The sequence below is a fragment of the Cricetulus griseus genome, chromosome 7 (assembly GCF_003668045.3).
Source record: "Cricetulus griseus strain 17A/GY chromosome 7, alternate assembly CriGri-PICRH-1.0, whole genome shotgun sequence".
Taxonomy (NCBI): domain Eukaryota; kingdom Metazoa; phylum Chordata; class Mammalia; order Rodentia; family Cricetidae; genus Cricetulus; species Cricetulus griseus.
In genome coordinates, this window is record NC_048600.1 from 19,259,543 (window position 1) to 19,274,029 (window position 14,487).

Below are 14,487 nucleotides of genomic sequence, written 5' to 3' on the forward strand. Positions count from 1 at the left end.
TGTGAGTGCTGGGAATTGAACCTGGGTCCTCTGGAAGAGCAGTCAGTGCCCTTAATCACCAAGCCATCTCTCCAGCCCCTTAATTTTATTTCTTAAGACGGGTTTCTCTGTGTAGCCCTGGCTATCCTGTAACTCACTCTGTAGACCAGGCTGGCCTGGAACTCACAGAGAGCCACCTGCTTCTGCCTCCTGAGCCCAGGTGCTGGGATTAAAGCCCTGCACCACCACCTCCCCAGAGAAAGGACTGTTACTCAATACAGAGGTCCTTGAGTACTGTTGGTTTGGGGTTTTGATTGTTTTACCTGGTAACTGAGCCTGTTTCCTTATGCCCATTTCCTATTGCCCTTCTATGGAGCTAGCCTGCTAGAGAGGTAGGTACACGTCTCAGGGCTGGCCAATCAGAGAGCGTCATATCCCTAGTTATAAGGATTGGTTCAGAGTTGGCCATGTGCCTTCATCCTGGGCCAATCACCAGTCCTTTCCTGGTGGAGCGCTTGAGATCAGTTTGGTCTCTGATCTGGTAAGAGCCTATTTGGAGAATAGTAGTACAGACAGAGTCCTGTTGATATTATTCTGGCCTCTGGATCCAGCACGACCCTACTTGAAGCCAGGTCAACTGTCAGTTCCCCCAGTAGATTCATTATTTTCATTTGCATCCTAAAAAGCCAAATTTATTAATTTGTTTATTATTTATTGTTATGTGCATTGGTGTCAGATCCCCTGAAACTGTAGTTACAGACAGTTGTGAGCTGCCATGTGGGTGCTGGGAACTGAACTCAGGTCCTCTGGAAGAGTAGTCAGTGTTCTTAACCACTGAGCCATGTCTCCAGCCCCCAAGGCCGAATTTACTGTGTCCTTCAAAAACCAAATAGAAATCTTTCATCATTTTCACTATCCCATGATTCTTATACTTTTGGTTGTGAGTCTAGCCTTTAACAGCTAAGCCATCTCTCCAGCCCTATCCCATGATTCTCTAAGGCTGAGCTCACAGTCTTTTCTCACAAGAAGTCTGCCCAAACCACATATTATGTAGAATATGTATTTGGATTGCATTCTCTCATCCTGGTTTGTCTATAAGATTATAATTAGGGGAGGAGGTAGAAGTTTCTTGACACTGTGAGTTCTTCCAAGTAGCAGAGGAGCTCCTGAAGTTAAAGTGTCTTTTTAGTTGTGAAGGTCTGTATACTGGGGTCACTCCCATGGCAGAGGCAGTGGGGGAGGATATGTGAAATGTGTGTGTTTGTGTGTATGCATTTTCCCCAGCACAGAGATGACTTGCATGTCCACGTGTGTGGTGAGTGAGTGCAGGGGCACTGAGCAGAAAGACAGGCTCTTTAGGCAGCAGGACCAGTTCAGAGACAAGTTCCTGCATGGTGGCTAACAAGAGCCCTGGAGCTCAGGGGTGTGTGTGTGTGTGTGTGTGTGTGTGTGTGTGTGTGTGTGTGTGTGTGTGTGTGTATGTATGTGTATGTGTATTGGACCCAGCAATGCCTTCTGCATGGGTGGAGGATGTAGCCTAGGGTTGGAACCTTCTTTACATTTTTCACAACTCAGTTTTATCTCTGCACCTACTGAGACTTGGGTTTATTCGTTCCTGACTCCCCATCTTCTATATAGGCTACTATGACTCCAGACATAGGAGTTAGCACTAAAGGAATAAATGAAGGTGTTACGAGACGTTCTTTGTCCTGGCTGGGGTCCCACTGCCCTTCTCAGCCCCAAATGAAACACACAGAAATTATTAACCAGTGGCTTGGGCTTCTTATTGGCTAGCTCTGTCTTAATTATTAAGACATTTCTATTAATTTCTATTAATCTAAGTATTTCCATGTGGTATTATCTTACTGGAGAAGGGTCCAGACCTGCTATTACTTTGGCAGCCTACATGGCGACTGCCTCTGCCAACCTTTCCCAGAATTCTCCTTGTCCCTAGTCCCACCTAGCTCCCTGCCTCTATTGGTCACAGTGTTTTATTCATCAACCAATAAGAGACACATATATACAGAAGGACAACTCCCATCATGAAGGAATGAATAATAGTGTCCAGATGATGGGCTGGTTAGAGTATGCTCTCCTCCTCTGAGCATCCCAGAGGGTATTCTTTCTACAATCTCGTGGGCCAGTGCTCACTTGCTCACTCACTCTGTTTCTGCCTCTTCTGCCCCCACCTTCTTCTCCTCTAAGTCTCAATTTAGACATGGCATCCCCAGGAAGCCTTCTCATGCACATGTCTGAAGAAGTGTGCCTCAAGGTGCCCACAGGTTCCTCCTGCAGTTTGTGAAACCGCTCATTCAGTTGCATCATAAAGACCAGCATGAGTGTTGGCATTGCTCTTCCCTGTGGAACCCCAGAACAGGGACCTCGAAGGTTCTGTTTGGCCTTTCCCTCCATTTTACGGTCTCCATGGCTTGATGTGGAACCCTACATAGAGGATGCACACTGTATCCCATGGGTGGCTTCTCTTTGCCATCACGGGTTCACTCACTGCCACTGCTCATCATCACAAAGAGGGATCAGGCTGCACATGCCAGCCTGGAAAAGATCAGGATTCTAAATCACTGGATTAGTGACTGTACTGGATTCTTACCACTTTCGCACCAAAGTAAGGTTGGAAATTCATGTTGAATCACGTGACGTTGGGGACCATGATGCCTTTATTTACTTTCATAGTTCAGCTTTACCTCTTCACCCACAGAGACCTGGGCTTAAGTTCCCAACTGGCCCAGCTTTTATACAGGTTAGCACATGTCCAGACACAGGAGTTAGTGCTAAAGGGATAAATTATAGAATTTGTCTTAGGGTCCACCCATGTAGTTTGGTTTGCACTCCCTCATCTCGGTTTGTCTGTAAGATTAGAGTTGGGGGAGGAGGTAGAAGTTTCTGGACATTGTGGGTGCCTCCAAATGGCAGAGGAGCTCTTGGATTTAGGAGTGCCCTGCTAGTCTGGATACTGGGGTCACTCGTGGGGCAGAGGCAGGGTGAGAGAACATGTGATGTATGTGTATTTGTGTGTTGCACACTTGAGCACATGTCTCCCAGGGCAGAGGCAGGGTGTGTGTGTGTGAGTGTACACACGAGTGCATAAATGTTGGGATCCCTCCTGTGGGAGCCCTCCTGGCCTTCCTGTCTTGAGGGGAAGCTACCCATAGCTGACAGAGTGCATAACCTATATGGTCTGCGGTGTGATTGTTCCTAAGCTCTGGTGTTCAGCAGGCTACGTGTGTTAAATACACTTCAGATCATGATGCTTTCAACTTACCATGGGCTTATGGGGGTGTAGCCCTCTTGTAACTCCAGAAGAGTCTCTACACTGTAGATCCTTGTTCCTTCTGTCGTGAGTGGACCCAGGTTAAGTAGGGAGCCATCCATACTGAGGTGTGCTTCAGGGCCACTTGGAGGCTTTCTATTCTCAACTCCAGTGTTGATGCTGCTAGTTATCAAGACAGGAAAGACCAGGTTGGGGTGCGGACAGAAATGGAAAGTTCTGTCTTATCGGTGCTAACCCTGAAAGCTTGATATATAGCCAAAGGGAGGTGACTCGTTGATGTGAACTTGTAGCTCAGTGGAGAAGTCAGAACAGAAGACACCCATGTAGGAGGCATCAACTTTAGGGTGACTTTGAGAGGTGCAGTGAGATCATTTAGGTGGAGGAGTCTGGAGGAGAACTGAAAGCCTAGGACCAAGTGCTGACATAGAGACTGAGACCAGAGAGGAGCCTGAGACACAGGAGGGAAGGAGAGAAGGAGGAAGGGAAGAATAGGGGAGGGAGGGAGGACAGAGATACACACACACACACACACACAGAGAGAGAGAGAGAGAGAGAGAGAGAGAGAGAGAGAGAGAGATGGAGAGAGAGAGAGAGAGAGGGAGGGAGGGAGGGAGGGAGGAAAGGGGAGGAGGGAAGAGAACTCCATCCCGTGAAAGCCCAAAGGACATTTTTAAGCCCAGAAAACATCATGTGAAAAGACTGTCATCCAGCCAAGTGCTGCCAGCAGGTTGAAAAGGAAGCCACCTCAGCTCCAGCAACATCAGCATCTTTGGAGACCTTGACTAGAACATTTTAATAGAGTACTGGGAATGGAAGGTTAGCTGTGGTGGGTATGGACAAAATAGGAGTGAGGATGTGATAGTCACATGTTGCACAGTGGTGTTCCGTTTGGTGAGAGTGGTCCCAAAAGATAACAAACTGAAAATGCCCCATCCCCTAGTATTGCACCTCATCTAAGCTTAGAGATATTCAGATGCACGGGTGTGCCCCACTGTGTTATCGTTGCCCAGAGTATTTCCTATGGTAACATGCTATCCAGGTGTTCAGCCTCAGAACAATGGGTTACACCACCCCCTCCAATATACTATAGGTGTATAATAGGATATACCATCTGTGCTGTTTAAGTGTGCCCTAGGATGTTCATACCATGCCAAAATCACCCAACAGTGCACTTCTTCACAGTGTTCCCATCATTAGTGTCGTACAACTACATGCAGACCTTGTGGAAGAAACTGCCATGGTACAGAGCAAACACTGGAGCGAGGCTTCTGGAGAACAAAGGACCCTTGGTGGAGGCATCACTCCTTGTTTGTAAAGGGATGGATGTTCCTAAAACATGCATGCCCATGGGAGAGCTCCTGGAGACCGGGGTAAATATGGCACAAGACTGCTTCATGAGAGAGACGCTGTTGGGCAAGAGCGAAGTGTCCTGCTCACAGATAGGCTAGCATCATATGGAAACTTGGGTCAGTGGGACAGATGTACATCAGTTCATAGTTCTGAGACTAGGAGAGCAAAAGGCTTCCTTGCAATGTGCTATACTGTTATTAACTGTAACTTCACATTAGCAAAGGGGTCGTGACATTTGAGGAGAGAAGAAAGTAGAGTGGTAATGTCAGACATGCAGGGAGGATGCAGAGCTGGACATCCTTGAGAAGACTTGGTTGATTGAGATGCAATCAGTCAGCATGCTGTGTATTTCTCCCCCACCTACCCTAAGCCCCTTGGGTATGAGCCTAGAGGAAGCAGATGGCAAGAGGTAAGGCCCTTGGACAACCAGAGCTTGGGCCTGACTAATAAGATGGTTCTTCTCTGTAGGGACCCTGTGCTTTCTGGCCCCATAGCACCAACATTTTGATTGTCCTTGCTAGTTTTGGACTCACCAACAGAAAAGGCGGTTTAGACACTGGCGGACCCTTAGCATGTCCATTACTCAAGCTACAGCAGCCTGGGAACTAGAGGGGTGAGATCATATGCTTAGAGTCTTGGGGAGCAGCCTTCATTGGCTCACTGCCCTGACTCCAGAACTAAGGACACACTCCTGCTGTCATTGTCTCCACATCTCCCTGCAGAGGGACACAGAGTGAGTACTTCTACATGGTACATCAAGGAGCACAGAGATTTCTGTGGGAGTGGGACTCTAGCCCCAACCCCAAACACATTTGAAAGACAAGCAGACTCTCCCAGGAACAGCCCAGCCATAAAGATCTTGTGAGGAGGCGGTTTATTGGGGTGTGTGTGTGTGTAGGTCTATCTCCCTCATCAGGTGCCCACTCGCTTACAGAGAAAGGACTTGTTCATCTTCATCTTACTCATCCATCTATCCCTGCCCAACAGCTGGCCCCTTCCACAGCTTACTCATCCTTCCTGGAGCAAGCCTACCGTGGTGCTGCACACAGGCAGGTGCTTCATTAATTCTTACTGAATAAACAAACACATGGGTACATTGGAGAAGCCATTCACTCAAGAAAGAGAGCCCCACTTCCTCCATAACCAGGTTGTCACAGCTCAGTGACACAACCAGTCCCCAGACCCAGGGCAGCTCGCCACCAGCACAATAAGGTCCTTGACCTCTGTGTAGCAAGACTCCTCAGGGCCTGCTGAGTCAGGAGGTCTGCTGGCCAGTCATGTGGGGAAGGGTTTGATGCTTCCTTGAGGCTGTCAGTTCTGGGGTGCATGGAAGAGAGGTGGTAAAGGCTTCCCCACAAGTCTCTGATCATATGTAATATAAGTATATGTGTGTATGTGTGTATGGTTACATATGTGCATGGGAACTCATGTATGTATGCATGCATGCATGCATTTGTGTGGACAAGACCTGTCCTCACAGCCTGCTTGTCACCTGGTAAGTGCTCTTGCCTGAGGAGAGATCAGCTGCTCTACCCTCTTCCTCTTTCTGGTGCTGGTTCTGGTGCTTCTGCCCCTGGAAAACATCAGAGAAGCAAATGATAGGGATCTCTCAATGGGTCATTCCATACTTGCTGCTGTCAGGCCTGGAGCTTGGAGTAAAAGGCTAAGGCAGGCAAAGGTACAGGAAGCAGACCAGGGCTGGGGTGAGTGGGGGGCAGACCAAAAAACCAGCCAAGATAGCAGGCTGCTGAACAGAGGGAGGCCCATAGTGCCCTGGAGCTTAAGAGGCCCATGGCCTGCCTGGAACTGGCTAGAAAAGAGCTACCTAGAGGACAGTGGGGTGATCCTACCCTGAAAGTGAAGGCTGGGAGAGGAACATGCACTTGCCCAACAGAGCTAGGTTCAAAGAAAATAGCTTCTGAGGACTTGAGGACAAACAAGGAGCCTGTGATTGAGCCTGGTGGCTTCTTGTTGACTGTAAGTCTCCTAGGTCTACCAGAACAGTCTGGGCCCTTGAACATCAGAACTGTACTTGCTCACAACCCTAGAGGCCCATGATGAAAGGCATCCATGGGCAGGTCTTCCGATGCTACTCTTCTAGATGGCCACTGTCACCCTCTGTCCTCAGGTGGCCTCTCCCCAGCTTGCATGGAGAACAGTCAAATGGAATTAAGCCCCTACCCTATTGATTTCATTTTAGCTTAACCACTTCTTTAAAGACCCTGACTTGGTAGATAGCCACAATTCAAGGCACTACAGGATTAGGGCTTCAACATATAGCATTCTGGGGGAGGCACTGTTTAGTAAATAGTGACTATGGGATCATTGCCCTAATAGTGGCTGTGAGTTACAGAATAGAACTGCTCAGCCACATGATATTGAACTGTCAACATTGTATGAGCTCTTCCTGCGCACATGTGCTTATGCATGCACACGTGTGTCTATGTTTATATGTATACAGGTCCATATATGTGCCTGCATACACATGTGTGCTCATACACATACAGGAATTTGTATGTATACACACATTTGTGCATGTTTGTGAGCATGCTATATATGCATAGAAACCTGCTGTTTGCCTGCTAGGTTGATTTGCCTGATTTTCCATGGAGCTGGAGAGGAGGATGGGCCAGGCTGAGAACATTTTGTGGTTGAACTGAAGTAGCTGTTCAGGTCCATAGCAAGCTAGAGGCAGCACCAGAACGTTTAGCCTGTGTCCTCAGTGTCCTGGACTCCTGTGTCTTTTATTCTGAGCATTCCAGCCAAGTCAGACTACAGAAGTCTCATGGCCCAGATGTTACAGTCCCCAACAACCAGCCATCTTCTCTTCCTGTTCCATGTAGGAGGGAAAGAGGAGGTTCCCTTCAGGTGACGTGATTCACTGCTGAGGTTCGTAGCTCACCACAATGTCTTAACTGCCATGACTCACTCAGTTATCAGGCTCTAACAAGTGGGCTGATTTGCCCAAGTTCTGACACAGGTCCTAGTACTGTGGAAGGAGGGCAGGGCTCAGTCACTGGAGGGTCTGCGCCCCTGGACACTTTATAGGCACCTCCCGAAAGCTCCCTACCATCAGGCCTCTCCAGCGAGGGCACATTAGGAGTAGACTTCATGTTGACCCCTCCAACCACCTCACCCTGGTTTTATCTCCTTTGAACTACCCCTACCTTGTTTCAGCAGGAGGAGTAGTCTTGGCTGAGTCCTTATTTGGGTTTCCAGTTCAAGTGCTCCATCTGAATGTTTGTAAGGTGGTCTGATGCTCTTGTGCCTGTCCATATAGCCATGGCAACATGGAAGCCCTGAGGGCAAGCCCTTCTTTGTAGAAACAGTGTCAGGTGAGGGAGTGCTAGAGATGATCCCTAGGGTAGGACCAGGGCCTGGAGAGCTCATCTTGACTGCTGGGGTCTTCAAGCCCAGCCACTAGTACAGGGATCCAGAGTGTCTTGTCTGCAAATTTGGCTCTCCTCATGTGCTGTGGTCTCTATTCTGGCCACAGTGGCTTGTGAGTGGATAGATGGCTGTGTCATTCCAGCCTCTGGGACAGCCAGGTGGCCTGGGCTACTAAGGATTTCTTTTCTCACACGGCCTCAGCATCCAGGCCTATTCTTGTCCAGCCTCCAGCAAAGGCTAAGACATGGTGATGAGCGGCTCCACATGCCAGAGCTAGACAGTCTCCTCCAGAGCCTTCCTGTCCTCCCATTGGCTGTTCACAATGGGGTTGGCAATGCACCTGTCACTCTTGTCAGGAGTGGGTTTTTTGCTACAGCACCTGGGAGGAGGCAGATATACAAATGCACCTGTATTTGATGAATGAATAGATGGGTCTGTAGACAATTCATGTCCTGTTCCCTGGAACTCCTGTGAGGTTATCTTCAAAAGACTTGTGATTCAGTTCAGGTGGGAGTGGGGGTTCCCATCTCTGTTTACTGGGAGCCTGCAGGGACTGGAGGCGGCTTCAGGTCTGTGGGTCCACTCTTCTGAATCTGAGTCCTTAACAGTGAATTGACCTTGAGCCCTCAAGCCTGCAGGAAACTGAAATCGACTGTTTCCCCTCAGAGCAAGCCTGAGATAACTCAGGTGAGGGCCCAGTGGGGCAGTGAGAGGCTCTAACTAAGCCTGGCTAGCCTCCAGCAGGAGTGGCATGGGAATGTGGCCTTTGGCCCTTGAGGGCTGCCTAGCGGAGTAGGTGAGGCAACTACCCAGAGCCAGACCTCTGGGTGGCCTCTGACTGACACTCGTGGACAAACCCAGCCTTGGTGGCCCCAAAGGAGCCTTTCTTTGTCATCTTCCCTCTCTACTTGGGTTTTCAGTTCACACCTCTCATTGGTTGAGGGGGCCTCAGGAAGCCCTCAGGATTCCCTCTGTCCTGTGAAGACACCGACTGGAAGGGTGGGGCTCGCTACTCGTGTCCACTGCCCTACTCCCAAGTGCAGTCACAGTTGCTCCAGTTGGAGAAGTCACCTTTGGGGGGTCTCCCATCCTTCCACCCAGCAATCCCCACATATCATTCTGCTACATCCTGGGGAGAAGGTGGTTGGTTTCCTAGGGTGGAACCCATCAGGGACTGTGAATATGGGAGATGAGGGTCATGGCTGAGGCTGTGAGAAGAGGCACTGCCCTGTAAGTGGCAGCCCTGTTCTGCCGGAAATTCCTCATCTGGCCTGGTCCTGCAGAGCCCGAGGGGACAGGAAACCTGCCTTTCCTGCCCCCACACTGCCACCCTGTTGCCAGGGGAAAGGCAGGCACTGACCAGCTCTCACAAAGTGACCTGGGTTTGAATTCTAGAAAAACAAGCTGTTGGCCCATCCAGCCCACAGTCATTCTCCTTCCCCTCTCTGGTACAAGGGAACATGGTAAGTAAGGAATCATAGCGAGTCTTGGGTTTGGATCTTGCCTTGGCCATTTCCCACATAACCCCATTTCCCTGCGGTGTAACCCAGGGGCCCCAGTACCTACCCTGATAAGGTGGTTATGAGAACCCCAGAGAAGATGCAGGTGCAGCTTCTCCAATGGGAGGATTTCCTCAACTTGGGTACCCTAGCCCTATACCATCCCTAGGAAACCTGGTCCCAGGTTGGACCCTGACCCAACCCTGAGTTGGGCCTGGGCTTGAGGGTCTTGTTCTCATCTCCTGTCCCTGTTTTTCTTGCAGCTCTGTGTTGGTTTCAGCCCTGTGGGGGTGGGGGGACTGTCCTACTTCCTTTCCTCCCCTGGGGGCCTATTTTCTCTTTCCCTGTCAGCCTTCATCCTGGGCAACAGAGATTTACTTGCTCCTCCACCTCAGCCTCAGATGGTGACCACCACCTAGGAGATGCGCAGTATTGGTTCCATCTGCCAGCCAGCTCTCAGCCATCAGTGAGGGTCCTGTGAACCATTCCTCCTCACACTCTGACCTGGGCCTGTTCAACACAACCAAAATGTCCTGCCCTCTGAGGGAGCTAGACAGTGACATCAACACTGAATGTGTTGTACCCAATGCCTCAGTCACCACAGTCACAATCGAATGAGTAGGTTGTGTTGTCCTCTCACAGAAAAGGAAACTGAAAATCAGAGAGTGACTTTTTTGAGGTCACATGGCTGTTAAATGGCAGGTGAGGAACCTGGCCCTAAGGTTTATGAACTTTCTACTGCATTTAAAAAAAAAAAAAGGCACTTCCGGAAGGATGAAGGAGGAGAGGAGTGACCTTAGGGATACTGACATACTTAAGAGTACTTCTCCAGAAGTTATCAGATGTCCCTGTCACAGCAGCTGGCAGCTGAGTCTGTGGAGACATCTTTCCTTTTTGTACCGTGAACATTTAGTACCCGGTTCCCTTCTATCACAGTTGGGCCCAATGAAGCATCTAGCCTCCACTCCTCCCCACCACCCCACTCCCTGGTGGGAGCCCCTCCGGTTTGCAGCCCTCTCTCCTTCCTCCATTCCAGGGCAAAGTTAGGATAGGAACTAGGTTCCTTTGTAGACTCAGAGCTACAAACTGTGGCTCAGGATACAACAAAACCACGGCGTGGTGTCTAACCCAGAGTCTACAGACAACCTGGATTCGTAGTGTCGCCAACATTTACTAGGGTGATAAAACAGCCAGCTTCTTTAGCTTCCTTCAACTTCAGTTTTCTCACTTGACTTTATTGGTTATCTTAAGGATTATATGAAAGTCGAGCTTGGCATATCATGGAATGCTCAGTGAATCTCCATAGTACGTCATGGGGTGGCAATGGTTAATACATGTCTAAGCCTGGCAGTTGAGTGGAGTCACTTATCTAGGTATTTCTGGGTCTCATGTCTGTCTGCAGTGAGGGCCTTAGGGTGCAAATGGGAGAGCAGGCAACATTCAGGGAGAGGAACCATGGAGGCTCAGACAGCATCCTATGCCATTCCAGGGGCAAGACAGGCAGCTGGCAGGAAATGGCTGACACCAGGAGAGGCACAAGAGCCACCACTAAAGGACCCCTCTCCTGGGACCCATTCTCTCACTCTGGCCCCACTCTACCGTCCCTACAACAGAAAGGGCTGCTAAGAGTGCAAACTCCAAGGCCAAGTGGAGCTCCTCTGTGGCTGTTGTGGAAAGCCACCGCTCAGGTAAGGGCTCAGAGGGACACAGGAGGCCTCCGATGCTGGGAGAGGAGGTTGCATTTCCCCAGGAAGGAGTAAGGAGCAGGAGGTGAGAGAGGCTAGAAGAAAGCTGGCTAGCTCAGGCTAGGGAAGTGAAGGGGACCCGCTGCACTGAAACAGGTCCTCTACACTCCCATCTTAGGAACTAACTTTTGCAGGGTTTTGTGATCGGAATCAAGTCACAGGGGACATCAGCTTGTCTGGAGGCTGAACAGAGAAGCCCCCTGCCCAGTAAGGGGCAGGAAGGTGTCAGACCCAGTGTGCTTATGCTTTCTGGGAGGGACATTCTTAACTGGTTTGACTGGATTCCCTGAGCTGCAAGGTTGGGGCTGTGACCCCAGGAGAGAGACTAGGGCAGTGGTGTTCCACTTTCCTTATGCTGTGACCCTTTGATACAGTCATTCCTGATGTGGTGACAGCCCCCACCCCCAAACAACAACATTATCTCGTTGCTGCATCATAATTGTAGTTTTCCTACTGTTACAAATTGTAATGTAAATATCTGATATGTGGGATATTTGATCCATAACCCCTCCCCAAAGGTCACAGCCCATAGGTTGAGAACTGCTGGACTAGAGGAGGAAGGCCCTTCCTGGGGCTGGGGCTGTCTCAGGGATTCCAAAGGGAAACTCACCTCCCATTTTTGTCTGCAGAAGACAAGCAGATGAAGGAATATTTATGAACTGTCTGCTTGCGGACAGGGTGGAGATTTCCAGTCAGCAGCCTGTTGCACAGGTGACTGGGCAACCCCAAACACATGCCCTTGTGGCTTTGCTGGTCACAGCAGGGGAGCAAATAACATGTTATTAGAACAATCCAGATGACGAAGTCAGTGCTGCCTTGATCCTCTTTATTTCAGTGACAATTTGGCAAAGCAACCAGTTGTGCTGCCAGCCACATCTAAGGAACTACTGTCAGACACGACTACAGGGAGGGGTCATTGTCATGGTCTCAAGTTGCCATATGTCACTGTCTCAGTTAGGGTTACTATGACTATGATGAAACACCATGGCTAAAAGCAAATTGAGGAAGGAGGAAAGGGTTTATTGGGCTTACACTTCCACATCATAGTCAGTCTGTCATCAAAGGAAGTCAGGACAGGAACCTGGAGGCAGGAGCTGATGCAGAGGCTATGAAGGGGTGCTGCTTACTGGATTGCTCCCCAGGGCTTGCTCAGCCTGCTTTCTCATAGAATTCAGGACCACTAGCCCAGGGGTGGCACCACCCACAGTGGGCTGAATCCTCTCCCATCAATCACTAATTAAGAAAATGCCCTACAGGCTTACCCACAACCCCATTTTACAGAGGCATTTTCTAGATTGAGGCTCCCTCCTCTCTGATGACTCTAGCCTGTAGCCAGAACAGTCACCTTTTCCTTCTAGGTGGAAGGTTTTCCCAGGAAAGCCTGTTTGTTCAGCAGACTGCATTTTTGAAAGATGGCCTCCACGGTGTAATCCATCTGTGTGTTCTTCCCCGTATTTCCTATTGAATGGTAGTCAGGATCACCTGTCTTTATATGTTGGGGAAATTTGTGACTACCTTGATGATTGGAAGTCACTGGAGAAATGACATTAGGACATCTGAAGCTAGGTCGGAAGAATGCCGCCAGCCCTCAAACTCTATTCCTCTCTTCCCCTCTTGTTTATGGAATCAGATGCCATGCTGTGGGGAAGTTCAGGCTACATGAGGAGGCCACATGTGGGGGTTCTGGCTGACAGCATCTCTCTAGGCCCCAACTGACCAGCACTGACCTCAGAGTGTGAATGATGACACTTTGGAGATGTCTCCAGCCCCTGGCAGCACCTAGCTGCAACTGCATGGGAGGCCCTGAGTGAGAACTCTCTGGCTGCCCTTTGTGATCCTTAGAACTACATGAGGGGTTAGGATGATGCTACTTTGTTGAAACCCCTGAAGAGCAATAGTTCACACTCCTTGCCTCTGTTATTGAAAACTGGAAGCCCACTGCTCCAAAGCTCTGAAAGTTCCTAATAATCTGGGTGATTCTTTCCCGCCCCACCAGACTGGCCTCAAACTCACTTCTTATACAGCCAAGGGTGACCTTGAACTTCTGGCCTTCTGGCCTCCCAAGTGCCAGGATTACCAGGCATGTGCCATCAATGCCTGTTCTATTCAGTACTGGGGCTCAAACCCAGGGCCTGTGACATGCTCGGTGAACAGTCTATCAGCTGATCTGCTTCTTAGCCCTTGAGTGACTCATCTTCTCAGAGCAGATTTGAAATCAGGAATTCCAGTTGTCAAAAGCCATCAGCTACTCTTAACGTTTCCAAGATGGGCAGTTATGCTGTGGGGGAAGGCTCCTGACTCCTCAGTCAGACAGACTCTGTCCCAACTCTGCCACCTTCTGGTGCTATGTCCTTGGATCAGTCATTTTATGCCTCCAAGCTTCAGGAGCCCAAGCTAGGAAACTGGACAATGTGTGCTCACTTTGCTGAATTGGTGTGACACTGGGCATAACTAGCGTCATTGTAAAGTGAGGGTTGAGACAGCTTACAAAGATGACACATAGAAAGTGCCTTGTGAAATTGGGAGCACAGGAAGATGGGGGAGGGAGCTAGGAGAATGAGAAGGGGAGAAGGGGAGGGGTGCGGAGGACATGAGGGAACAGAAAGGTTGAGTCAGGGGAAGAACAGAAGATAACAAGAATGGAGATACCATAATAGAGGGAGACATTTTAGGTTTACAGAGAAATCAGGCACTAGGGAAATGTCTGGAGATCTACAAAGATGACACCAGCTAACGATCTCAGCAACAGAAGAGAGGCTACCTTAAATGCCCTCCCCTGATAATGAGATTGATGACTGACTTATATTTCACCCGATAGCCCTCATCCAACAACTGGTGGAAGTAGAAGCAGACACCCACAACTAATCACTGAACTGAACTGGAATCCAATTGCAGAGAAGGAAGAACAAAGTGAAGAGCAAAGGGGTCCAGACCAGGCTGGTGAAACCCACAAAAATAGCCAACCTGAACATCGGGGAGCTCTTGGTCCCCAGACTGATAGGTGGAATACCAGCATGGGACTAATGCAGACCCCAGGAACATGGGTTTCAGTGAGGAAACCTCAGAAATCTACGGGACCTCCTATAGAAGTTCAGTACTTATCCCTAACATAGGTGTGGACTTAGGGAGCCCATTCCACATAGAGGAATACTCCCTGAGCCAAGACACACGGGGGTGGGCCTAGGCCCTATCCCAAAGCATACGATAGACTCTGATGACACCCTATGGAAGGCCT

At 49.5% G+C, this 14,487-nt stretch overlaps 1 long non-coding RNA gene across 2 annotated transcripts in view; it reads left to right on the top strand.

Annotated features, from left to right (window-relative positions):
* Window positions 1–14,130, top strand: part of LOC103161803 — a 30,436-nt gene extending 16,306 nt beyond the window's left edge. Inside the window, exons 3-5 of one of the 2 annotated variants that reach the window (XR_003486968.2) lie at window positions 4,451–4,638; window positions 10,997–11,195; window positions 14,071–14,130. This is a non-coding gene — a long non-coding RNA (uncharacterized LOC103161803). The remainder of the gene's footprint in view (window positions 1–4,450; window positions 4,639–10,996; window positions 11,196–14,070) is intronic. The other variant, XR_003486969.2, reaches the window with a different exon arrangement.
* Window positions 14,131–14,487: the final 357 nt, after the last annotated feature.